Source organism: Lissotriton helveticus, chromosome 6, assembly GCF_964261635.1.
Source record: "Lissotriton helveticus chromosome 6, aLisHel1.1, whole genome shotgun sequence".
Lineage (NCBI taxonomy): Eukaryota > Metazoa > Chordata > Amphibia > Caudata > Salamandridae > Lissotriton > Lissotriton helveticus.
The window spans coordinates 1,877,229,029-1,877,256,230 of NC_136067.1; positions in this window are offsets into that span (position 1 = coordinate 1,877,229,029).

A 27,202-nucleotide genomic window follows, 5' to 3' on the forward strand; every position below is an offset into this window, starting at 1 on the left:
GCTCACTGGCGTGATCTTAAATCCGCCTGTGCTGCAAAGAATCAAAGCCAATTCTGGGCCCTGGTTAAGTGGGATAGAGGGGGAATAGCTCATCCCCCGCAAAATAATGTTGCAAAAAACCAGTGGGTAGACTTCTTTAAACCACAATACACTCGTGACCTAGCGGAAGGAGACTGTATACTACCCCCTACAGTTTTCTATCAATGTCAGTTATTCACAAAAAAAGATGTTAGTATAGCGCTAGACTGTGTGACAGGGGGCCGAGCCCCAGGAATGGATGGCATACCTGCTGATGTGTTTTTAAGTGATCGATTATCTTGGTGTCAGTACTTTGAGTGGCTAGCCAACTCTGTGGCTAGGAGTGCACCAATACCGACCTCATGGAAAGGTGCAGAAATTATTCCAGTTTTTAAAAAAGGAGACAAATCACTACCTAGTAATTATAGACCTATCAGTCTTATAGACTCTGCCCAAAAGTTAATAGGTGGATTAGTGCAAAACAAACTGCAAACTTGGATATTAGAAAAATATATTTTATCCCCTTATTAAGCTGGTTTTCGTCCCTGTACAAGTTCAGTTGACCAGGTCTTTTTTTTCATAGCTCTTTACTGGAGGAATGTGATGCTAACTAATGGGACTCTCTACGCTGTTTTCGTAGATTTAAAATCAGCTTTTGATCTAGTTCCTCGTTCTAAACTTTGGAGGGTACTCGCTGAAGCTGGGTTGGCCCCGGAACTGGTGACGCTTCTTGTCCGCTTGCATGAGAACAATTATGCTAGAATCAGGTGGGGGGCACAGGGTGAGGTGACGGACACTTTCCCTGTCGAGCGTGAGGTTCGGCAGGGGTGTGTTCTGGCACCCACACTGTTTTCTATTTACATCAATGGCATTGTAGACCATCTAAGCCGTTCTCCCACCGATGCTCCCGTTTTAGTAGGTAATTGCAAACACAACAGTGATGGACAGAATGTGGATCAATGTCACACATTCACCCCAGTCCAAAGATCTGGGCCCAAATCCATCGTTTTTCCACTCCACACCACCCTGGGTTAGACAATGGCGATATGCAAATCAGCGCTGACCCTGTGCCCCATGGGAACAGTCCAGTCCGAACTACAAAAGCCATGTCCTTCCCAGAACGGAAACAAGCATCCGAGGACCGGCCCGGTTTCGAGGTAACACCTCTCATCAGCCCGGCTAGCTTGCCTCCAGTGGTGTGGAGTGCCTGGGACTCACGTCTGAGCATCCCCAGTACACTTAGAGCGGTAATTGCAAACACAACAGTGATGGACAGAATGTGGATCAATGTCACACATTCACCCCAGTCCAAAGATCTGGGCCCAAATCCATCGTTTTTCCACTCCACACCACCCTGGGTTAGACAATGGCGATATGCAAATCAGCGCTGACCCTGTGCCCCATGGGAACAGTCCAGTCCGAACTACAAAAGCCATGTCCTTCCCAGAACGGAAACAAGCATCCGAGGACCGGCCCGGTTTCGAGGTAACACCTCTCATCAGCCCGGCTAGCTTGCCTCCAGTGGTGTGGAGTGCCTGGGACTCACGTCTGAGCATCCCCAGTACACTTAGAGCGGTAATTGCAAACACAACAGTGATGGACAGAATGTGGATCAATGTCACACATTCACCCCAGTCCAAAGATCTGGGCCCAAATCCATCGTTTTTCCACTCCACACCACCCTGGGTTAGACAATGGCGATATGCAAATCAGCGCTGACCCTGTGCCCCATGGGAACAGTCCAGTCCGAACTACAAAAGCCATGTCCTTCCCAGAACGGAAACAAGCATCCGAGGACCGGCCCGGTTTCGAGGTAACACCTCTCATCAGCCCGGCTAGCTTGCCTCCAGTGGTGTGGAGTGCCTGGGACTCACGTCTGAGCATCCCCAGTACACTTAGAGCGGTAATTGCAAACACAACAGTGATGGACAGAATGTGGATCAATGTCACACATTCACCCCAGTCCAAAGATCTGGGCCCAAATCCATCGTTTTTCCACTCCACACCACCCTGGGTTAGACAATGGCGATATGCAAATCAGCGCTGACCCTGTGCCCCATGGGAACAGTCCAGTCCGAACTACAAAAGCCATGTCCTTCCCAGAACGGAAACAAGCATCCGAGGACCGGCCCGGTTTCGAGGTAACACCTCTCATCAGCCCGGCTAGCTTGCCTCCAGTGGTGTGGAGTGCCTGGGACTCACGTCTGAGCATCCCCAGTACACTTAGAGCGGTAATTGCAAACACAACAGTGATGGACAGAATGTGGATCAATGTCACACATTCACCCCAGTCCAAAGATCTGGGCCCAAATCCATCGTTTTTCCACTCCACACCACCCTGGGTTAGACAATGGCGATATGCAAATCAGCGCTGACCCTGTGCCCCATGGGAACAGTCCAGTCCGAACTACAAAAGCCATGTCTGGCTGATGAGAGGTGTTACCTCGAAACCGGGCCGGTCCTCGGATGCTTGTTTCCGTTCTGGGAAGGACATGGCTTTTGTAGTTCGGACTGGACTGTTCCCATGGGGCACAGGGTCAGCGCTGATTTGCATATCGCCATTGTCTAACCCAGGGTGGTCTGAAGTGGAAAAACGATGGATTTGGGCCCAGATCTTTGGACTGGGGTGAATGTGTGACATTGATCCACATTCTGTCCATCACTGTTGTGTTTGCAATTACCCGTTTTAGTAGGGGCACGCGTGCCAGTCCTCATGTTTGCGGACGACACGCTGATAGTTTCTCGAACCCCGAGTGGGCTTCAGAAGGCAGTTAACGCTTTCGGTGAGTTCTGTCAAACACGTGGACTTGAGATAAACACCTCCAAAACCAAGTTCATGTGTTTGAACCAGCGGAACACATTTAACGGTTCAATTAACTTTAACGGTACTCCCCTAGAACAGGTTGAGGCCTTCACGTATCTAGGAATATCCCTTCAGTGTAACATGAGTTGGAAAAACCACATTGACATGGCTGTTTTAAAATTCCACCAGCTGGCGGGTGTAGTGGCCCTTAAACATAAAGCCTCATTGACTAAGCCAATCACCCCTGCTTTAGAAATTTACAACATGAAGGTGATCAGTGCTTCTTTATACGGTTCGGAACTTTGGGGATTCTCCAATTTGAAACAACTAAAACTGGCGGAAAACAAACAAGTTTCTATGCCGTCTTGTTGGGGTTCCCCAAAGTACCCCTACCGTCCCACTGGCATACGACCTTGGCAGGAAGAACATTGAGGATTTGGCACGGCTGCGACCTTTATTATACTGGAGACGCATCATGACTACCCCTAAACTAGTGCATTATGCCAGCGCCCTGAAGGATATCACCAGGGCAGATCGCTTCCATTCGATCCCGTCGTTAAAGGAAATAAGAGGTTTGCTAACTAAGCTGGAACTAGCCCACCTATGGAACTCTCCCAATGCCGAAAGCTTTCCATCAAAGGCAACATTGAAAAAAATGTATTGGGAAATGGTATGGTCGACCGCTTATAGTATAGGATCTAACACTAATTTAACAGGACGTTTCCTGGACATCAAACCTTTACCATCTTGTGAGCCTTACTGGGACATTATTGAAAGGCCATTTGATAGAAAATTGTATTTTCAATTCAGAACCGGGACCCTTCCTTTAAAGGCATTTACCCGTAAATGGTCAGCTATTCAGGACGACAAATGCCTCCACTGTAAAGACTTGATTGAAAATACTGCTCATTTACTGTTTGTTTGTCCCCTTTACGTAAGTCCACGACGGAAGTGGATAAAACCTGTGTGTTTAAACTTAGGTACACGTAGATACATAGAGGCGATAAGAGTGCTGGAATCAGATTGTACACCCTGCATGGCGATTGCCGTTTCAAAATTTCTAGGTTGGGCATGGTCTATACGCACCCGCACTTTACAACAGTTAGATACTGCCCAATGAATTAACTGACACCGCTTATTGTAGATCAACTTTTAAAAATTCATGTTTTATTGAACTATTTTTAATTATCATGTATAAATTGTCTTTTTATTTGGAATATGACAGCATTATGGTTTAATTAGTTTTTAATTATAATGAATTTAATATTGTAGTATTTATTGTGTAGTGTAGGATGTATAACTGCTTTTATGACATGCTGTCGAATAAAGCTTTGAAATTTGATTTGCTAGTGTACATATTTGATCAAGAGGCTTCACTAGATCGGAGTCTGAGAGGATGCCCTCAAATAGATCGAATGGATTGCATCCTTCTTTTTCAGAAGAACTTAGAGAATCCGCCTACCATCATTCTCCTCGGAACCCAAGAACATCATCTGTGGCATCCATCAAGGCCTTTCCATCAGCCCCACCCTGTTCAACGCCTACATGACCTTCCTGGCCAACATCATCAGAACCCATGGACTGTACATCATATCTGACGCAGGCAACACCTAGCTCATCCTGTCTCTATCAGAAGAACCATCCACCATAAGGGCCAATTTCATCCTGTGCATGACCAGCATCGTCGATGGGATGCATAATATCTGCTTCAAGCTCAACACAGACAAAACAGAAGTACTGATCTTCGGAAGCAACTCCTTTCTGTGGAATGAATCCTTGTGGCCTGCTGAACTAGGACCCTCACCCACTCCCATAGACCCCATCCGGAACATCAGCATCATCCTGGGCGGCAAGCTCACCATGAAAATCCATCTGCTTCCTCACTTTCGTATGCTCCGAAAGATCTTCAAATGGCTCCAAGTTACCACCCCACGTGCTGTCACTTAAGCCCTCGTCAAAAGCTGTCTGGACTACGGCAACATACTCTACACAGGAATTACCACTCACCTCCTAAAGAGACTGCAGACCATACAGAACTCGTGGCCAGACTTATCCTTGACCTCCTCAAACAGACCCACATCACCTCTCACCTCAAGAAACTCCACTGGCTCCCTGTCCACAAGAGATGTCAATTCAAGATGCTGACCCATGCCTACAAAGCCCTGCACAATCTAGGCCCAGCATGCATCAACCACAGCCTGTGCTCCACCTGCCTCTCCCTCGCTCACACCCTGTGCATCCAGTGAAGCAACAGTGGAGGACGCTTCTTCTCCTACCTGTGAGAAGTTGGCCTGATGTGCAGTGCTCACTATTCTAGTACTCCCAGCAGCAGGAGGGCAGACTAGTGTCTCGGTGGCAGCATCCATTTTGTGGATGCTAAGGCTCTGTCTGACTTTAACCGGGGTTACAGGTTACATACATGTCGTGTCCCTCTAGAAGGGTGGAATGCTAACCCCGTCGCCAGAATTGGCGAGGGGTTAGTATTCCAATTCGTATGACACCTTACTCGACATGTTTTGATAAAGCGATACCAGAGTTGGCATATAACCGCGAGGATTATAATGCACTTAAGAGTATATGGTATGCGATATCATGGAAACGGCTAAGGGATGGATCCCGAACGCCGCAGACAGGCTCAGCTCATGCCAGAGCACCATCTCACACGATTCCAAGAACTCTGCCTTCAGGATTGTTAATGCCTGCCATAGGAGTGACTGATAGGAGATCTGTGTGTCCATTTTTAGGGTTAGATATAGGTATACTATATCTAAAGCAAAGGGTGATTACACCACCTTGCCCCAGCTGTCAAGCAGCCAGTTGTGTCAGATTTGGATGGCCAGCCAGGGGTGGCATAATACATGCTGCAGCCCCTGGTAGGCCCTGGGTACACCTATGCCCTGGGTACCTAAGGTACACTGTACAGGGACTGATAAGGTGACTCAGTATCCAATTTAGATATGTACCTAAGGTACATGGAATCCATTTTACAGAGAGAGCAGTAGGCCTGGGGTCCTGAATAGCAGGGCCCCAGGTCAACTAAGTCAGAAAACCAGAAAAACACCAGGCAAAAAGTTGGGGGCAACCATAGTCAGGGATCTACCTTCCTACATAACCCCCCCAAAACGAAAGGAGATAAGGCTATCCTTGCCAGGTAAGCCTATATTGCCTGAGTGGCCATATAAGGAAGTACCAGCACTGGCATGGTTACCCCCTATCTCATGGTCCACTAAGCAATCCCTCACCCTAAGGGTATCTGAGGGTCTCCACCATAGGGAATCTCTACCTGTGGTGTGTTTTGGCAAAGGAAAAGGCTGGTGCTGAAATGGAGTACTGAAGTGAGGCTCCACTAATTTTGGGCTCAGCTTCCTCCAATCATTTTCCACCATAGAGGCCTTTCTTTCCAAGACTGAGTTGTTTTGGGCTCTCAGGGTCAACCTCTGGCTACCTACAGCTGGAGGTTGGGTCCCTCTGTTTGGCTTACTGGAGGGACAGGTCAGGTTTGGGGCCCTCAGGTCCCAGGTTTGGCTGTGCCCAACAGTGTCCATCTGTGGGAGGTCCCTAACTAAATTTAAGGGGGATCCCTCAGGAGTCTGTTTTATTTTCACTTGGCTGGGATTACTAGCTTCAGTGCCCTTAATCTGTTGATTGGGAAGTTCTTTTGGACGGGGGCCCTTTGGGGTCCAACACTGGCCTCCCTGACCTCTACAGCCCTGGGCTGACTGAGGCAGGGTAGAGAGGGGCAGGTTACCTGCTCCAGACTGGGTCCCACCTTGGAAGGGTCCACTGACATCAGGGGTTCTGCCAGGCTAGGCCTGACTACCTCTGTGGCAGTTTCTTCACAAGGGGTCAGATCAGTTCCCTGAGGAGGCTGACCCTTTCCTAAAATCTGGTGGGAGGGAGATTTATCTTCCTCCTCAATGCTCTCTGTCTGAGTGGAGTGATCCATAGTTTCAGGCTTCACAACACTATCATCTGTCTGAGTTTGAGCTGTGGCCATCACAACTCTCCCAACCTTTTCAGGAGGGGGCTCAGTTTGGGTGTGGGCTGTGACCATCACAGCCTTGACAACCTGTTCTGGGAAGGAAGTTGTCTGAGATTGGGCTGTGACTGGCACAGCCCTCCTGACCTGTTCAGGGAGGATATCTTGGACTGGGGCTGTGGCTATCACTGCCCCACTAACCTTACCATGGAAGTTTACCATTTTAGAATGGGTTTCTTGCTCTACTTCAGCCCAGGCTGAGAGCTCTAAATAATTCCCCAGTAGGCAATCTACAGGCAAGTTTGGTGACACTTCCACTCTCTGTACTCCATCAATATTGGTCACCTGGTATGTGGCACCAGGTAAAAGTTGCCTTGAGGGGACTAGACTCTCAGTCACCATAGTGATGCTAGCCCCTGTATCTCTATAGGCCTCAACTTTTATACCATTGATGAGGGGCTCCTGTCTGTACTTGCCCAAAGTGTTGGGACAAGTTGTGAAGTTGGCAAACCCCATGCCAGTCTCACAGACAAGAGTATCTAAGTTTGGGGACCTGGTTAGGCCAGAGTCCCCAGGAACTCCCAAAGTAAATGCACCCACATTCTTGGGGGCACTCCCACCACCTGGGGGATTACTACTACTAGTAACAGGAGGTTTGGGAATGTTACTTGGGGGTATGTTCTCCTTATTGTTATTCTTTGGGCAACTGCTGTCAGTTTTCAAATGACCCACCTGTTTACAGGGATAACAATAAGGTTTCTTCTGGTTATTAGAAGGATTCTGGGACCCACCCCCCTCAGAGGATTTTTGGGGCCCTGATGTGGTTTGATCTGGAGATTTATTCCCACCCTTCTCTTGAGGCTTGGTTGATTCCTTTTTCTGGTCACCACCTTGGTTCTTGGGCCTAATCCTGGTTCTGACCCATTTGTCTGCCCTCTTACCCAATTCTTGTGGAGAGGTCAGATCAGAGTCTACCAGGTGCTGGTGTAATAACTGGTTCTGACAATTATTTAAGACTTGCTCTCTCATAATAAGATTATACAATCCTGTGAAGTCAGTAACCTTGCTACCCAGTAGCCAGCCTTCCAAAGCCTTAGTGGCACAATCAACAAAGTCAGACCAGTCCTGAGACTGAGTTTTCTGGGTGTCTCTGAACAGCAACCTGTACTGCTCAGTGGTTAAGCCAAACCCATCAACCAGTGCATTTTTCAGGACCTGGTAATTGTTAGCCTCCTCAACTCTAGTAGTGAGGAGCTTATCTCTACCTTTGCCATCAAAGGAGAGCCACAGTATAGCTGCCCACTGACGTTGGGGGATGCACTGTACAGTGCAGGCCCTCTCCAAAGCAGCCATCCATTTCTGGATGTCATCCCCTTGTTTAAAGGGGGGCACTATTTTAGTCAGGTGTTTAGTATCTAAACCCTTCTCTTTTTCTCTTGGGAGATTGCTGCCACCAGTGGGAGCTAACCCACTCATCTTCTGCTCTCTTGCAAAGGAAAGCTTCTCTTTGGCCAGGGCAAGTTCTTCCCTTTCAATCCTCAGTTTAGCTTGTCTCATCCTTGCTTCATGCTCTCTTCTCTGAGGGGAAGTCAATCTCCTCTGGGGAGAGTTCCTTCTCCCCTGAGAAGAGGCATTAGAGTGCAGAGATCTAATGGAGTCCCTAGAAAGAGATCTATCTCTCCTAACTCCAAGGTTAGGCCTCCTTAGGGTCAGTACTGGGGGTCCCCCAGATCCTAGCCCAAGCAAGTCTATGTTGGCCCTAGTTAGCCTTCTGACTACCTCAAGACCTTTGTCTACCTCATCCCCAGAGAGCTCCTCAGGGTCCTCCTCCTCAACTGCATTTACAGTGTTGTGGAGGTCTGGATCACCAAGGTGCCCCTCTAAGGCTGGCATATTCCCCTCTCCCTGAGATGCTTTACTAGCATCATAGGTCTCTAAGAGATCCAACAGGAAGGGAGTGGTGGGGTTAGCCCCCTGTTTCAATTTCCTGGAGGTACACAAGTGTCTCAACTCCTGGAAATTGAGAGCTGCATATCTTGAGCTGACCTGTGGAGGGTCAATCACCACAAGAGGGGTCCCTGAGGACTCTCCCTGGGTAGACATGCTTTTCTAGTGAGGTGTAAGTGGTGCACTTACCTACACTATATGTTTGCCTACTGATCCCTTGCTAGAGTTGTAGTTTAGGGTGTGCTAGGCCCTAGGAGCTACAACAGCTGGTTCAGTAGAACTCAGAGTATTCTAAGCTAAGTTATATGTACCTTTAGTACTTATGTGATCTTTCACAAGATATTCTTAGGATATGTGTGGTAAAACAACAGCAAGCTCAAATCCCAACCGCTGCTCACCAATGTGAGAAGTTGGCCTGATGTGCAGTGCTCACTATTCTAGTGATCACTATATATCAGTCCAAACAACCCTTATTGATGATTGGTTGTAAGTCAACCTTATAGACCAGCTATCCTAGTAGCATGGATACGAGCAGTCTAAGGCTAAGACTCTAGAGGGCGTGTTAAGCCAGCTGTTTTACCATCACATTACCCCTTGAACACCCAGTGAAAGGACACCACACAAGTTGTTATGAAAATAAACAGTGTATTTATTTATAACAAGACTACCCTGGCTCTTTATGAGACAGGGAGCTAAGCACACAACAAAACTCTTATAAAAATACTTAAGTTAGCACAGTATATACAAATGCCCGAGGGGCACGGGAAACCATATACTCAAAAAGTGGAATGCGAAATTACTAGCAGGTAAGTACAGTACTAATAGGCTTTGGAATCGCTAGGACTTGACTATAGAATCGTTAGATTACTTCTAGGAGGCCCAGGGGACTCGGGTGCAGAGTGTGCACTCTCACGCGGGATGCGGGACAAAGTCTATGATAGCTAGTAAAGTTAAAGTTAGTGTTCACGGGCGAACCCGACCTGGTAGGAAGAAAACGACAGTGGATCCTGACCCTTGGATAGTGAGGCTATGCTGGGGCACCGAAATGCCGAAGTTACCTAGCCCAGGGGCTGCAGCTGCATAGGTCTCAAAAGACGTCGGGAATCCTCGTAGACGAACCAGGAGCCTGGAAGAAAGATGCTGGCAGGCGACCAGTGAAGAGAGTTCGAGTTGATCCAAGCCTGGATCTTGAAGATGGATGACACCTGAAAGCAGAGGGGACCAAGTTCGTGACTACTAGCCAGTAGTCAGGGGCACCAGGAGGGCACCGGAGGGTAGTCACCTCGGCTAGGTGAGTGGGCGACGCTGTGCTCTGCAGATCTCACGGACCAGGAGGCGTTGTCGGCGACCAGGATGGAGGGGCGAGCTGTCCCACGATGGATGAAGCTGTCGGCGTCGAAGGACCCAGGATTGGGCAACAAAGCCTTGGCTAATTCAAGCCCACGCGGTGGACTCAAAATGGCGTCTTGAGTGGACCAGGAGGGTCCGGGGTGCTCCTCTTCTGGAAGGGAGCAAGAACCAGTCTGGAGCAACCAGACCAGCAGCAGTGATGTCGTCGGGCGTCGTTCAGGAGGCCACAAGCCAGCGGGCTAGTAGCCAAACAACGCGGTGAGCAGCAAAAAGCAGAAGGGCCCCACGCCGATCGTGGAGATGCTGGGGGGCTGATCTTTGGTGCTGGAGCTGCTCAGGGTCGGGGCTTCTCGGACCCCAAAGCACTCGCCAGTAGATTACCCGGCGGGCTTGCTGTGAAGAAGTCGTGCAGTCTTGGCAATAGTCGGTCCATTGAGGTCTCGTCGCACTCACGGTTCTCAGCTTGGCTGTAGAGGTGAGTAGAGGTCGGAGGTGCCAGGGAAGCCGGGTCTTGTCGAGCTGGGCAGTCGGATTCCGGAGGAAGGACTTGCAGCAGACCGCAGTGTTCTTAAGGTGGTGCCTGCGGATGCAGGGTGACTACTCCTTAGTCACAAGGGAGAATCTTGAAGAAGAAATCTTGATGTCCTTTCGTAGAAAGTCGTGTCTTGATTCCAAAGATGATCTAATTTGGAAGGGGGCCTGCTCCTACCTTTATCTGGGAAAAGGGGGCTGGCACGCGACTAAGTCCTGCCCTATGGGTGGGACCAGGAGGGGGGTGGTTACACCCCCTTCCTTGGCGGGCTTTTCCCCAGCTCAGGGTCTGGAGTGTCCCTGGAACTGGTTCAGGCCGGCCTATGCACAGTGAGCACCGGGGTGCCACTTGCAGTCACCTTCCTCTGTAGCCCTGCCTACCTAGAATACACAAAACCCTGTCTGGGACGGTGCTGGCACCGCCCCTGGCAGGAAACCCTTTGTCCTTGCCTCCTGCTCTGGGAGGACTCCCAGCAGCAGGAGGGCAGACTTGTGTCTCGGTGGCAGCATCCATTTTGTGGATGCTAAGGCTCTGTCTGACTTTAACCGGGGTTACAGGTTACATACATGTCGTGTCCCTCTAGAAGGGTGGAATGCTAACCCCGTCGCCAGAATTGGCGAGGGGTTAGTATTCCAATTCGTATGACACCTTACTCGACATGTTTTGATAAAGCGATACCAGAGTTGGCATATAACCGCGAGGATTATAATGCACTTAAGAGTATATGGTATGCGATATCATGGAAACGGCTAAGGGATGGATCCCGAAAGCCGCAGACAGGCTCAGCTCATGCCAGAGCACCATCTCACACGATTCCAAGCACTCTGCCTTCAGGATTGTTAAGGCCTGCCATAGGAGTGACTGATAGGAGATCTGTGTGTCCATTTTTAGGGTTAGATATAGGTATACTATATCTAAAGCAAAGGGTGATTACACCACCTTGCCCCAGCTGTCAAGCAGCCAGTTGTGTCAGATTTGGATGGCCAGCCAGGGGTGGCATAATACATGCTGCAGCCCCTGGTAGGCCCTGGGTACACCTATGCCCTGGGTACCTAAGGTACACTGTACAGGGACTGATAAGGTGACTCAGTATCCAATTTAGATATGTACCTAAGGTACATGGAATCCATTTTACAGAGAGAGCAGTAGGCCTGGGGTCCTGAATAGCAGGGCCCCAGGTCAACTAAGTCAGAAAACCAGCAAAACACCAGGCAAAAAGTTGGGGGCAACCATAGTCAGGGATCTACCTTCCTACACTACCTCACTGCCAAGTCCTGGAACAGCCCCCCATCCACCGCCAGACCTCACCCTTTCTTCAGGAAATCAGAAAGGGTCTCAAGGCCTGGTTGTCCAACTGATTCCACCGAGTAGTATGGCTCTCAGCACCTAGATACCCTTGCAGGTGATTAGCAGCACTCTATAAATCCTGTTTGATTGATTTAATCATTCTTTATGTGAATAGTTTCGGAAAGCGCAGTTTCACATCAAAGTACAGAGAATTGATTGCACAGAGATATTGGTAAGATATATCCATTAACTGGTACACTTAAGCTTGGAATCCTTATGGGAAGTTATTTAAGGTATTTATCTGTCTTGTAGATATCCACCACATCCTGCAATCATCCTTGACCAACAGGAACGACAAGTCAGAGTCCTGTGTCTCTGTTTTCTCTCTTATCCCATTCCGTTTACCACTCTTCTACCACTGCCCTTCATATTCCTGTGTATAAGGTCACTGGTGGGAGTAGTGAGGGATACAAAAGTGAAATGCTCCCATTGGATTCCAAGTAGCCAATGAGAGGATTCTCATATAAGGGACGGAAGCAAGTGTGAACAAATATTGCTGAGAAAACATCATGGGCCCAAACAATTGAGAGCTAAATATCAAGAACCAAAATATAAATGTGAGCATAGGTTTACTATACTTAACTTCCCATAAATGTACCTCGACAATTTATATCTTTAAAGTGCATGTATGGAGTTTAGAATAGTAAGTCTGTAGTTACAAGTATCAGTTTACCTTCTAGATATTTTGGTACTTGAGGGCTGCACAATGCAACAGGAAATCCCCTCAACATGGCACTGACGTTTGACAGGTAAAGTGGGAGGCAAGGAAAAAGTAATAAAGTAGCTGTCACCTTTACGTTGTTCTACTGAAACATCATTGTTAAACCTGACAGCCTTGGTGTGCTCTTCCCACAAACATTTTGCCTTCTCCCCTCCTGTTTTCTGAAATTAGTTTTTGTTGGCTTTAGGACTCTGTGCACATTACCAGTACTAACCAGTGCTAAGTAGTTGTGGTCACCCTTAAAACATGGTAAAATTGCCTACACCTGATTGGCATATTTAACTTACGTATAAGACCCCAGTAAGGTGGTCTGACTGCTACCCAGGGCCTGTACATTAAAACTAGTGGGCCTGCAGCACTTATTGTGCCACCCACTGAGGTATCCTTTTGAAACATGTCTCAGGCCTGACCTTTCAGAGTGTGGGCACTTTTAAACTGCCATTATGACCTGGCAAAATAAACCTTTTGCCAGGTTTTAACCTCTTTTTTTAATATATGTGTTGGACCCGGTCCTTTGGGCAGGTTCACCCCGTGACTTTCTGCTTTTTCCTAGCCTGTTTTTGGAACCTGGGTTGGTGATTTTGGACCTCTGCGCACTTTTTCACTGTGGTACAGTGTAAAGTGCGTGTGCTTTCTGTGTATGGATGGTGAGCGCCCTGCCCTCCCATAGGAATGAATGGGAAATATGTATGCCCATGGTAGCTTCCTGATGCGTGGGGAGTGCAGGGTCGAGTTTGATATGTATGAACTCGTGAGAATGAATGCTGCAGAATGGTGTATGCGGCATGGCTGTATCTAGTCCAGAAGCGCCACTTTTAGAAGTTGGCATAATTGTGTAGTGAGTCTGCTAGCACGTGATTGGCTGATGGGCCTGGCCCAGGCATGCCTGGGCCTGTTGGTAGATGGACTGTCTGGAGGAGGGGGTCTGAGTCAAGCCGTAGATGAAAGGCCCCCCATCTGCTGTTAGGGGGGAGTGGAAAGAGCTCTGGTGGTGCCAGGCTGTGTCTGTCGGCCCACCCTGGATGACTCTCCCTCCCGATGGCCCCCTGTCACCTCTGACCTGAGGCTGACAGGAGAGGGAAACCAGATACTCCCAGAGCTTAGGGCTCGCCTACACAAAGACTTCTAAAGAGGGAAACCAGATACTCCCAGAGCTTAGGGCTCGCCTACACAAAGACTTCTAAAGACTTCAAAGCTTTTTCTGTGGATAAGAAGGGGCTCTGCCCCTTCCAAAATGTTCTTGTCTTGTTCTTGTTTTCTGGACTTGAAGCTAGGAGGGGTGGGCGCTGCCCAGCTCCTGGATGCCTGGACTCCTGGGGGACCCCTCTGCCCTGCCTGGGCTGAGGGGGGGACTTGGCTTTACTCCTGGGAGGCTCTGGGACCGTGGCAGCATGGAGGAGCTGCATTTTCCTGGGGAGAGCGCTGGAGCGGGATTTCTAGCGCCTGGAGGCGCTGCGCTTCCCCCTGAGCGCCTGGGAGCGCTCTGCCGGTGTTCTAGCGCTTAGGAGCGCTTCATTTCACCCAAGCGCTTGAGAGCGCTTTTCCTGGACTCTCTAGCGCTTAGGAGCGCTTCAGGCTCGGCGATAGCGCTGGACGCGCTGAGGTGACGCCCGTAGTTATTTACTGCACGAGAGCCCACCTCGCTTTGTCATTCCCTTGGATAGCTGCCCGCCTGCCTGTCTGAATCGGGCCGCCGCGCTGCCCGCGGCGACCCGGAAGTGGTTGACCGGCCGGCCAATCCTGTGGCGGCCGGCCGGAAGTCCCGCCCCGCGGTCCGCGTGAGGAAGATGAGGAGGCGAGGGGAAGATGGCGCTGCATGGCGGCGGGTCGGCCGGGCTCCCGTGAGCTGAGGGAGCCCGGCGGCATCTGAGGAGGAAGAAGAAGAAGCGTGGCGGTCGGCTTGCAGGGCTCCCGTGATGCGAGGGAGCCCTGCTGCATCAAGGAGCCGCCGCCGCCTGAGAGCCCCGCAGAGAAGAGCCGACGCCGCCTCCCAAGGTACCGGTGAGTGCGGGCGTGCAGGGGACAGTGCTGCTTCTGCTCCTGCTCCAGGAGGGAGTTCGGGGGTGTTCCTTGCCGGTGAGGCAGAGTTGGTGCTTGGGCGGCCCCGGTTGGCAGTGGGTCGCCCCAACGTTAAGCCAGAGCCTTGAGGCTCCACCGAAGGGGCATGATAATTGGGAGCTTGAGAGCTCCGCCACGGCAGAGAAGAGAGGAGGGGCGCCGAGACACCTTGTCGGTGTCCGCCCCCCCCCCCAGTGGCGCGAGAGCGCGCCTGTTGCCAGTGCGAAGCCACGAGGGCTTCAAGGGCGGCCCCAGTTGGCAGTGGGTCGCCCCAGCGTGTGTGAGCCCAGAGAGGCTCGTAGAGGCATAATTTACCTTGGTGCATCTAGGGCGGCCCCGGTTGGCAGCGGGTCGCCCCAACGTGGTCTCGAGCCCAGAGAGGCTCCACCGAGGGCCCGTAGCTGTCTAAGAAGTCCCTGTGAGGGGCTTGGGGCACCATTGTCTTTTAGAGTCTGTGTGGCTCCAACGTGTGCCTATTGTTTTTAGAGCCTGTGTGGTTCCAACGATTGTCCAGTGTTTTAGAGCCTGGGTGGCTCCAACGTTTGACCAGTGTTTTCAGAGCCTGTGTGGCTCCAAGCTTCGGCGCAGTTTGCACCTGAGGGCCAGTGAGGGCCCTGGCGCAGTTTTGATGATTCTCCAGCTGTCCAGCAATTAGTGGGCAGCTGCACCGTTTAGGCACAAGTTGGAGAGAGAGTCCCTGTGTGGGACAGCGAGGGCACCGTGGTGCCAGGCCTACCCAGCTGCGCAGCACTTAGTGCCAGCTGCTACGTTTAGGCCCTTGTGAGTGTTCCCAGGGGCCCAGCAAGTAGTGGGCCCCTGCATCGTTTAGGCCCCTGACATTGAGACTCAGGGCGTTCTAGCCCCAACAAGGCCAGTTGGCCTAGGGACTGCCACAGGTGGTGGCTTATGTAGGTTTTGCGCAATTGTATGGTTCTTGCACCTCTGAATGTGATTTCTTGCATCATGTCTTATTCCTGCACCTCTGAATGTTTTTAGACATCATGTGACTATTGCGCTACTGTATTATTCTGGTACCTCTGAATGTAATTTTATTGCATCATGTGCTTTATTCTTAACACCGCTGAATGTGTAGGTTTATACATTATGTGTTTCTCTTTACTACTCCTCTGAATGTATATCTAGGCATCATGGGTACTGTGTTCTCTCTTAGACCCCTAAATGCTGTGTGATACTTAGGTGGTTTGCCTTTACTACTCCTCTGAATGTGGTTCATACATCATGGGTAATGTGTTCTTTCTTAGACCCCTAAATGCTGTGTGATACTTAGGTGGTTGTTCTTTTTAGTACAGGTGGTCCTAGTGAGGTCCTGGTCCCCTGCGTGACAGTCTCCCAAGGAGTTTAGGCCGGGTTGCGTAGGTGGTACTTACCTGTTCCCAGTAGTTACTGGATGTGATCTATAACTGTTACTTTGTGTTACAGTGAAGTTTATATACTTTTATTCTAATTTCTGACAAGTATTTCTATATCTGCAAAGTGTTGATTCAGACAGTGGCCCATGTGGCCCTGTCTTGTAAATAATCCCTTGTGAATATTGCCGTGCCAGTTGGCACAATGTACATGTGTGATTTCTATCTGATACGTTTTTGACAATACAAAAGTTATTTTAATATAACCTTGTGTGGAGTCTCTTTTGTGGTGTACCTAGTATGTTGTTGCTGTTGTGCGCTGACGCAAATGCTTTACACATCGCCTCCGAGTTTAGCCTAGACTGCTTGCGCCATGCTACCTAGAGGGTGAGCAGGGGTTATCTTGGCGTGTGACTTCCTTGCCCTGACTGGAATGGTGGTTTCGGCCTGGCTTTGGCGTCAGCCTTAGCCTACCCGAAATAGCCGGCTTCCAACATTGGTGGGTCAGCGGTGCGGATTTGGACTTGCGTTTGCCCAGTGCCATAGCGACAACTGGCTACATTACAAAAACTCTGCGTTTTTCAGATAGTCACATATTTGGGATTATTGTTTTTGATTTGGTTTTTCCTCAAGAGTGTCATTTTCAGATGGTGTTCCTGCGCTTTGTTTAGTGGCAGATGAGAGAAAATGACTGGGCGGGACGCCAGTAGATAGGGGAGGTTCCCATAGGTTAGGAATCCCTTGATGGGTCCAGTGTCCAATCCCTATTCCTGTCCCTGTGTGGGTAGATGGAAGAGAGGGAGGGTGGAGGAGAAATTGCTGGCTCAGGAGGGTGGTTATTCCCTGAGTGTAGTGTGGGTGTCTGGATTCCCCAGTATGGTAGGATCCAGTGGTGGCAGCTTAAATGTGTCCAGTGCGTGAAGTCCCATTCCCAGTTCCCAGAGTATGGTGCCTGGTGCTCAGTAAGAGAGTGACAGGTTGAGAGTCAGAGGCAGTGAGGAACTGTCTCACCAGTCTGGAGGGGGAGTGTGTGGATGAGTGGTGTCTTGAACTGGAGGAGTTGGTGTGAGTTTTTTTTTAAGGAGCTTGCACGTGAGGTGTACCTCTGGTGGTGTGCAGGAGATCCTGCAGAGGCATTGGACAAGAAGGTGGATGTCTGGCGGTGTGCTGGATGTCGTGCAGAGACATTAGAAAGTGATTCTAAAAGTAGTGGCTTGTGTATCTGATGATCCTGTGTAGGTGAAGAGGTTCATGTGTAGCCCAGCTATGTCCCATTAGGATGATAGGGGTGTAGGGGCTCACGTCCTGTCTCAGTGGAGGCGGAGTGAGTGTGGGACGGTGTGTCCCACGTTAGCCCGAAACCTTGTCTCAGGGCCTGGAGGGTTCCCTAAGGGAGCGCCAGGTCAGGGGCCTAGGCTGTACTTACAAGTCATTTGAAGAGGATCTTCCTGGGTCTAGAGGACGGGGAGTGTCTGTAACCAGAACTCCGGCGGTCCTAGTGTTGGGCAGTACCGCTCCTAAGTGGAGGGTGCAGAAGTCCTAGTTCGCTGAGCATTTGACCGTCTAGAGTGCTTGACCATTTTTTTTTTTGGGGCCTCTGGAGGTTGTTCCCCGAGGAGGGGGGAGGCCAGGTTCAGGTTCAACCTGACCTGGAGGGAAGGGCATCGGTAATCAGTGTCCTGACCGGTTGTTGGCTTCCAGGGGTACCGCTCCCGGTGGGAGGAGAGTGTGTCGCTGCTACGCCGCTGGCGTGTGCTCTGTCTAGCCTGAGACATACTGTGCCTGTGATCATGGAACTGGAAGGGGGTGCAGAAGGACGGTGTACTTCTGACCCCGGTGCAACTTAAGGGTGTAAATCCTAGGTTGGGAGATTAGGAAATTTCTAGGTCAAGAGGAACTCTACCAAAGTGAATCAGCTGAAGAGACCGAGGGGGCTGCCCTTGCTGTGTGTTCTGGGGCCCGCCTGCAGTTTGTTGTTTCCACTAAGGTAGAAGAAAGGGGACTTTCCTGTGTGCTGTGTCCCCCCACCTGCTTGAGGAGGGACTGTGCTGTGTGCTTTGTACCTCAGAAGTGGAATCGTTTCCAGGTGGTAGACCAGTGACGGAGTGAGGTCCTGATCTGGTAGGAGAGTTGTGTTCTGGTGAGTGCTTCCCTGTGAGGGTTATTCCTTCACCCTGACTGGAAGCAAGGGTCCCTACTTGGTCTAAGGTACTTACCTCTGCCAACTAGAGACCCCCAGTTCTAACATTGGTGGAGTAGAGGTAGGATCGGGCATTCTTGCCGTGACCTCTAGTCAGCCTGAGGGCGTGGTCCCTAGGTTGTAGGATCAGTGGTAGTGTAGCTACACTGAAAGAGAGAGTGGAGAATGGCAATTGTGTGCCAGGAGCTTCTGCCCCCACTCTGTGGATTGGTTAGGACCTGTGATCTTTGGTTGGCCTAGGGCCTGGTCCTGGCTGTGGATGACTAGTGTGTACCAGTGGGGTATCCTAGTTGTGTCAGAGAGCTTTTGTGAGGGAAATCCCTGTGGGTTCAGAGTGGCGAAAAACTGTAAGGTGGCCCTGCCCTGCAGGCCCGTCTCCGTGGTTTTGTCGCCCAAAGCATTGAAGACCTTCAGTGTAGTGATTGGTCTACCCTGCGTTTTGGCTGGAAGGGGGATGTGTTGGACCCGGTCCTTTGGGCAGGTTCACCCCGTGACTTTCTGCTTTTTCCCAGCCTGTTTTTGGAACCTGGGTTGGTGATTTTGGACCTCTGCGCACTTTTTCACTGTGGTACAGTGTAAAGTGCGTGTGCTTTCTGTGTATGGATGGTGAGCGCCCTGCCCTCCCATAGGAATGAATGGGAAATATGTATGCCCATGGTAGCTTCCTGATGCGTGGGGAGTGCAGGGTCGAGTTTGATATGTATGAACTCGTGAGAATGAATGCTGCAGAATGGTGTATGCGGCATGGCTGTATCTAGTCCAGAAGCGCCACTTTTAGAAGTTGGCATAATTGTGTAGTGAGTCTGCTAGCACGTGATTGGCTGATGGGCCTGGCCCAGGCATGCCTGGGCCTGTTGGTAGATGGACTGTCTGGAGGAGGGGGTCTGAGTCAAGCCGTAGATGAAAGGCCCCCCATCTGCTGTTAGGGGGGAGTGGAAAGAGCTCTGGTGGTGCCAGGCTGTGTCTGTCGGCCCACCCTGGATGACTCTCCCTCCCGATGGCCCCCTGTCACCTCTGACCTGAGGCTGACAGGAGAGGGAAACCAGATACTCCCAGAGCTTAGGGCTCGCTTACACAAAGACTTCTAAAGAGGGAAACCAGATACTCCCAGAGCTTAGGGCTCGCCTACACAAAGACTTCTAAAGACTTCAAAGCTTTTTCTGTGGATAAGAAGGGGCTCTGCCCCTTCCAAAATGTTCTTGTCTTGTTCTTGTTTTCTGGACTTGAAGCTAGGAGGGGTGGGCGCTGCCCAGCTCCTGGATGCCTGGACTCCTGGGGGACCCCTCTGCCCTGCCTGGGCTGAGGGGGGGACTTGGCTTTACTCCTGGGAGGCTCTGGGACCGTGGCAGCATGGAGGAGCTGCATTTTCCTGGGGAGAGCGCTGGAGCGGGATTTCTAGCGCCTGGTGGCGCTGCGCTTCCCCCTGAGCGCCTGGGAGCGCTCTGCCGGTGTTCTAGCGCTTAGGAGCGCTTCATTTCACCCAAGCGCTTGAGAGCGCTTTTCCTGGACTCTCTAGCGCTTAGGAGCGCTTCAGGCTCGGCGATAGCGCTGGACGCGCTGAGGTGACGCCCGTAGTTATTTACTGCACGAGAGCCCACCTCGCTTTGTCATTCCCTTGGATAGCTGCCCGCCCGCCTGCCTGTCTGAATCGGGCCGCCGCGCTGCCCGCGGCGACCCGGAAGTGGTTGACCGGCCGGCCAATCCTGTGGCGGCCGGCCGGAAGTCCCGCCCCGCGGTCCGCGTGAGGAAGATGAGGAGGCGGGGGGAAGATGGCGCTGCATGGCGGCGGGTCGGCCGGGCTCCCGTGAGCTGAGGGAGCCCGGCGGCATCTGAGGAGGAAGAAGAAGAAGCGTGGCGGTCGGCTTGCAGGGCTCCCGTGATGCGAGGGAGCCCTGCTGCATCAAGGAGCCGCCGCCGCCTGAGAGCCCCGCAGAGAAGAGCCGACGCCGCCTCCCAAGGTACCGGTGAGTGCGGGCGTGCAGGGGACAGTGCTGCTTCTGCTCCTGCTCCAGGAGGGAGTTCGGGGGTGTTCCTTGCCGGTGAGGCAGAGTTGGTGCTTGGGCGGCCCCGGTTGGCAGTGGGTCGCCCCAACGTTAAGCCAGAGCCTTGAGGCTCCACCGAAGGGGCATGATAATTGGGAGCTTGAGAGCTCCGCCACGGCAGAGAAGAGAGGAGGGGCGCCGGGACACCTTGTCGGTGTCCGCCCCCCCCCCAGTGGCGCGAGAGCGCGCCTGTTGCCAGTGCGAAGCCACGAGGGCTTCAAGGGCGGCCCCAGTTGGCAGTGGGTCGCCCCAGCGTGTGTGAGCCCAGAGAGGCTCGTAGAGGCATAATTTACCTTGGTGCATCTAGGGCGGCCCCGGTTGGCAGCGGGTCACCCCAACGTGGTCTCGAGCCCAGAGAGGCTCCACCGAGGGCCCGTAGCTGTCTAAGAAGTCCCTGTGAGGGGCTTGGGGCACCATTGTCTTTTAGAGCCTGTGTGGCTCCAACGTGTGCCTATTGTTTTTAGAGCCTGTGTGGTTCCAACGATTGTCCAGTGTTTTAGAGCCTGGGTGGCTCCAACGTTTGACCAGTGTTTTCAGAGCCTGTGTGGCTCCAAGCTTCGGCGCAGTTTGCACCTGAGGGCCAGTGAGGGCCCTGGCGCAGTTTTGATGATTCTCCAGCTGTCCAGCAATTAGTGGGCAGCTGCACCGTTTAGGCGCAAGTTGGAGAGAGAGTCCCTGTGTGGGACAGCGAGGGCACCGTGGTGCCAGGCCTACCCAGCTGCGCAGCACTTAGTGCCAGCTGCTACGTTTAGGCCCTTGTGAGTGTTCCCAGGGGCCCAGCAAGTAGTGGGCCCCTGCATCGTTTAGGCCCCTGACATTGAGACTCAGGGCGTTCTAGCCCCAACAAGGCCAGTTGGCCTAGGGATTGCCACAGGTGGTGGCTTATGTAGGTTTTGCGCAATTGTATGGTTCTTGCACCTCTGAATGTGATTTCTTGCATCATGTCTTATTCCTGCACCTCTGAATGTTTTTAGACATCATGTGACTATTGCGCTACTGTATTATTCTGGTACCTCTGAATGTAATTTTATTGCATCATGTGCTTTATTCTTAACACCGCTGAATGTGTAGGTTTATACATTATGTGTTTCTCTTTACTACTCCTCTGAATGTATATCTAGGCATCATGGGTACTGTGTTCTCTCTTAGACCCCTAAATGCTGTGTGATACTTAGGTGGTTTGCCTTTACTACTCCTCTGAATGTGGTTCATACATCATGGGTAATGTGTTCTTTCTTAGACCCCTAAATGCTGTGTGATACTTAGGTGGTTGTTCTTTTTAGTACAGGTGGTCCTAGTGAGGTCCTGGTCCCCTGCGTGACAGTCTCCCAAGGAGTTTAGGGTTGCGTAGGTGGTACTTACCTGTTCCCAGTAGTTACTGGATGTGATCTATAACTGTTACTTTGTGTTACAGTGAAGTTTATATACTTTTATTCTAATTTCTGACAAGTATTTCTATATCTGCAAAGTGTTGATTCAGACAGTGGCCCATGTGGCCCTGTCTTGTAAATAATCCCTTGTGAATATTGCCGTGCCAGTTGGCACAATGTACATGTGTGATTTCTATCTGATACGTTTTTGACAATACAAAAGTTATTTTAATATAACCTTGTGTGGAGTCTCTTTTGTGGTGTACCTAGTATGTTGTTGCTGTTGTGCGCTGACGCAAATGCTTTACACATCGCCTCCGAGTTTAGCCTAGACTGCTTGCGCCATGCTACCTAGAGGGTGAGCAGGGGTTATCTTGGCGTGTGACTTCCTTGCCCTGACTGGAATGGTGGTTTCGGCCTGGCTTTGGCGTCAGCCTTAGCCTACCCGAAATAGCCGGCTTCCAACAATATATAACTCACCCCTATGTTAATCCCTGAACAGGGCATAGGGTAGGTTGTATTGTAGTTAAAAGGTAGGACATGTGTTTTTAAGTTTTACATGTCATGGTAATGAAAACTCCCACATTAATTTTTCAACACTGTGAGGTCTTACTCTCCCATAGGATAACATTGAGTTGCCTTATCATATTTAATAAGTACACATTTTTCATTGGAAACCACTTTAAAACTGTCATGTTTGGGCTTAAAAGAATTGTAATTTAAAATCCTCTGTAATGGTAATGTCAGATTTTGAGTCATAATTCTGAAAATGGCACTTTACAAAAGTTGGCATTTTCTTGTCCTAATCATTTGGTGCCTGCAGCCTGTGTTCTGGGTCACATGACTGTGAATAGTTGGCAGTTAGCCTTTGTGTATTCCTCCAAGACAGTGAGACAAAGGGGGACTAGGGTTGGCATGTGGGCCATCCTGCTAGGATGGCTGGGGTGGAGTTAACTGCCCCACTTACATTTCAATGGGTTGCTTCCATCACACTTACATAGGAACTTGACACCAGGCTTTTGTCACCCCAGACCACTTGGAATCTTGGCAGGGCGAAGGAAGGATATTTCCAGAACCGGACTGGTGGGGTAGCCTAGACATTTCTCCAACTTCTAGGTATAAATATTTGACCCTTAGATCAACTCTTGAGTTCACGCCTGGACCTGCAGAGGACAATCAGAAGAACTGCCTCGTGCTCCAGAGGACTGCCTTGTTGCTTGATGCCTGCTTTGTACCTCAGAGGATTTCCCTGCTGTTACCAGAGGACTGCTCTGCTGCTTAAAGTCTGCCTTGTACCCTCAGAGGACTGCCTTGCTGCTTGAGGCCTGCCTTGCTGCTAGAACCCAGAGCTACCAGAGTGACTCCAATGACTAGTTGGCTGGCCTCCTGTTTACATCTCCAGGGACACAACAAGCTCCAACAACTTTGAAACCTGCACCTGGACCCTGCCTGAAGTGAATGCCACCCTCCAAGTGGTGCTCAACCAGTCCTGGACAATTGGGAGTGGCACTAAAGGTGTCCAAACAACTAAACCTGAAACTTCAAACTTGGAAAATGTCCACTAAAAAGTGGCCAGAGAACCGACGGGAGACTAGGACTTAGGTGCTCGCTGATCCGCCCATGGTGCCTCAATAGTTGGCCTGACTTTGCGGGAGCTCTTGCTACTTTCTTCTCTGCAACATCAAATCCTGTTCAGTAGGACTTCTCAGGAGGGGTATCAGGCCTCATGGAGCCCTCGTTGGTTACAGCCTGCAGCTTCATCTTGATGGAGAAAAAGTGACAAAGTCTGAATACAGAAGTCTTCACTGCGACCCTGTCCAACGACTTCCCGACGATGAGGCTTCCTCCTTAGATACTGCTGGCTTCCTTGCCCCACTGAACTATAACTTCTCAGAAACGTTTTCTTGAAATTTCTAAGTCCGAAGGTAAGCCGAGACAGGGGCCAATCCACCTAATATAGGCGAACGGCGCTTCAACGTGGTAGGCCTTAATTTCTGACTTTGCCCCAGTCTCACGCGACTAGATACCTGCAGTTGATGACTTGATCTTCTAGGCGCTATTTTTCATTTAAATGTAAACATTCATAACTCTGGTACTACTGATTGAATTTAATTCATTTTGTGTCATTTAATTTATTACATTTTTCTCTAGTATTATAGATTGGTGTGGGATTTTACTTATGTTGTGTTTTTACTTTATTACTATTTGTGTGCTGCATACATGACTCCAAGTGAAGCCTAACAGCTTTTCTGCCAAGCTACCAGACTTTCATGGACAGGTTCATTTAATGACTTTTGTAGTTCACCCTCGCAGGAATTGTGGTCGCTGCTTGATTAGGGTTTTTACCTACCCTTCAATTAAAAACCCTATTTCCTGCAATCAGTGTAATTTAAACCATGTGACATCACACTGCTGGTGGAAATTCCACATTTGGCAGTTAAAGGATGTCTAGTCCCGAGGAAGGCAATAGAGAATAGAATTTTTTTTTTTAAATTTGCAGATGCGTTTTTTCCTTTTTTTGACAGTTTTTGTAGAGGGTAGTAGATTTCCTGCCTCTCGCATAACACGACTTGCGCTTGTGGACCAAGAACCCTTACCGGACCTTAAATCTCTTCCAGGAGGGGCGAGTGGCTGAGGAGTCCCGGGGTTTCCCCTTTGCCACCTTTAGACAGCACAATCACACCATAACAGTGCCTTGTTAGCTATTTGTTTCTAAATCCCTCGTCTATCTTGCATTTAAAGTAAGCTCATTAATATCTCTCTAAGGAACATTCTTGTTCACTCTTCTTACAGTGATATTTGCTCAGAGATAAATTGTAATGTTTCTTTTGTGCTGAAACATTTCCAAAGGTGAAGGGGAAACCCTAGGACGTAGGGTGCCTTGTTCCTACCGAGTATGATTGCTGAGAACAGTGGTGCAGCTAATTAGGTGAGTCTGATCTGACATTTGCATCCCCCTGCTTGCTGCTTTACTTAAGAAACAGCGAGCAATTAGTGAACGGAGCACGAAGCTGCCCCAGGCCTTTGCCCGCAGGACGCCTCACCGAAGATGGCGCTGATCAAAGCACGTGCTGCGTGTTCCAGTCCGCGTGCGTCCTTTCATGGGGAGATTTCCAAAGCAGCCACACAGCTGTGCTTTCTGGCGTCTCAGCTTGAAAGCAATTCATTGTTCATGAGGAGGGTCAACAAGCACTTTCTATCGGCGCCAGGATCACCACAGATTGGAGGACATTTCTAATTCCCAGTAACTATTGTTTGCATTGGCAAGTATTGAAACGCATGTTTCATGCAATGAGAGCAATATGTGTGCTATCAGAGATTAGATGCCTGGTTCTGCCAGTAGAGTTTCTGAGCCCTAATGAACCATGACCTGCTAAATTTGCAGGAGGGCTAGGTGCTTCTCCAATCAATGCCTTCCTTTAGGCACGAGCCCAGTCATACTCCCATCCACTGAGCGTTGTTGATATGTAGGACCTTTTCCAGCATGGGAAGAAAACTAGTATTTGAGCGTCAAAGGGGGTAAAATGTGTGTAAATGGCCCATTAAACAGCCCCTCACATGCTTTATTTTCTCAGTTTGTGTTTTTCACTCACAGAAAAAGGACAACAAATCTAGATGAACTCTCCGGTGGCACTGGTAATTCCATAGAGTTTTAAGTAAAGAATGAGGAGAAGTGAGGAGAAGAGAACAAGCATTGGAAATGCAATAGGTCTCGCATTTGTTTAAGTTAGAGCTATTGGCATTACAATTGGGAATGTCTTCTACCTATGTTTTATGAAGTGTATGCATGTGGTGTGTAGTGGAATTGTGTGGGTTGGATATGATTAGTTAGTTTTGTAATTGTGTGGTGTGCAGCGGATTTTGGTAGTGGAATTATGAGGCATTGTGTGCTGTGGAGTTATGTTGATACTAAATATGTGGTATTGAGTGTAATGGAATTATGTGGAGTGGGATTGTGTGTGATGGAGTGTTATTATGTGGCATTGTATTTTGTGTTGTGGATAGGTATGTAGTGCAGTTTACGGATGTGGTGTGCTGTTGAATTTTGTGGTATTATGTGGTTATAAACAAAGTCCGTGGCAAGCCACACATTAGCAGCAGCACCTAAGGGGCAGGTCTATTAGGAGGCACAGCCAATGGATCTCAGCAATTGTGACAACTAATCGTTTTACCAAAGGAAATGTCTTTTAGCTATGTTATGGTAGGATCCTATGCCAGATATGCGACCTTAACTCAGTAAAGAAACCAAGGACTGGATGTGCATGTGGTTTGCAAGATTTTATGTCCTACTGACAGACATGGGGAGAAACTCATTTTGATTTCAGCACCAACCTTGTAGCTGTGTGGCGTCATAAACCCCCACCTGCAACCTGAACCCAGGCAGCTGGAGCCAAGTCAGTTCAAAGAATGAGCTATACAAGAGTCATATAATGCATGACGCATGAGAGATAGATTGAGCAATGAAGGAATGAAGTGCTGTATATGAAAAATGGAGATAAACTCTGCTTTCTATCTGCTTTGGGAGAATTCCCCTCTTGAGACTTAAGGGGTTAATTAAAAGCAATGCTGAAGGGCTTTTCTAATATAATACCTTTTGAACCGGAAAACAGAGGGGTGGTGGTGTCCAGCATTTGGCAAAAAGAGATCCTTGAAAAGTTGGAGAAATAAAACAGAATCAAACATATGCTGATTAGGAAATAACATAAACTGACAGTGTCCAAAGCATAACCAAACTCCAAATCTTAAGCATTCATTCATTTGTGGGTGATTAGCGCTTGTGCTGATGTCTACAGTATTTCAACCTGTGACTCCTGGGATGTCATAGGTTAATGCAGGTCTCTGCCTTGCTGCTTTTTGACTTTAGTTGCGACCTGGAAGCAAAATCTCTCTTGCAAAATTCTTGATCAGACTGGAATTTATTTGTTCACCTATAGCAAATACATATTTCTGTAGGTGTCCCTGCTAATGGGCTTGCCTCATGTTTATGACACACTGCAGTGGCAGCTTCCCTGTGGAACGCTCTTGTTGATGTCTATAACTTACAGTGGCAGTGTTTGAAATCCCAGCAGCTGTCTTACAAGGTCAGTGTCACAAGAGTTCATCAGAATTGCTTTCTGCATCAATCTTGTGCTCTGCCCTTTGACCTCTGAGAAGTACCACTGGCCTTATACTTTAAGCCCTTAGATTCCAGTATTGAAGCACCTGAACTCGAATAAGTCTCCAAAAGATCTTTTAACGTGCCTGGGGCAGTGATTCCTAAATAACAATTTTGTTCTCTCTTTTATTCCTGCGCCTCAATCAGTATTTGATGGCTGTGGAGACTGACATTATATGGTTATGTTACAATTACTGGCGCCGAGCTGCTTATGCTGCTTTCTATATGTGTGAAAGATTGTAGTGGAGTGTGACAAACGGGAAGAGCAGGCTGTGATAAAATGATTCTTTGATAGTTAGCAAGTATTCCGCCG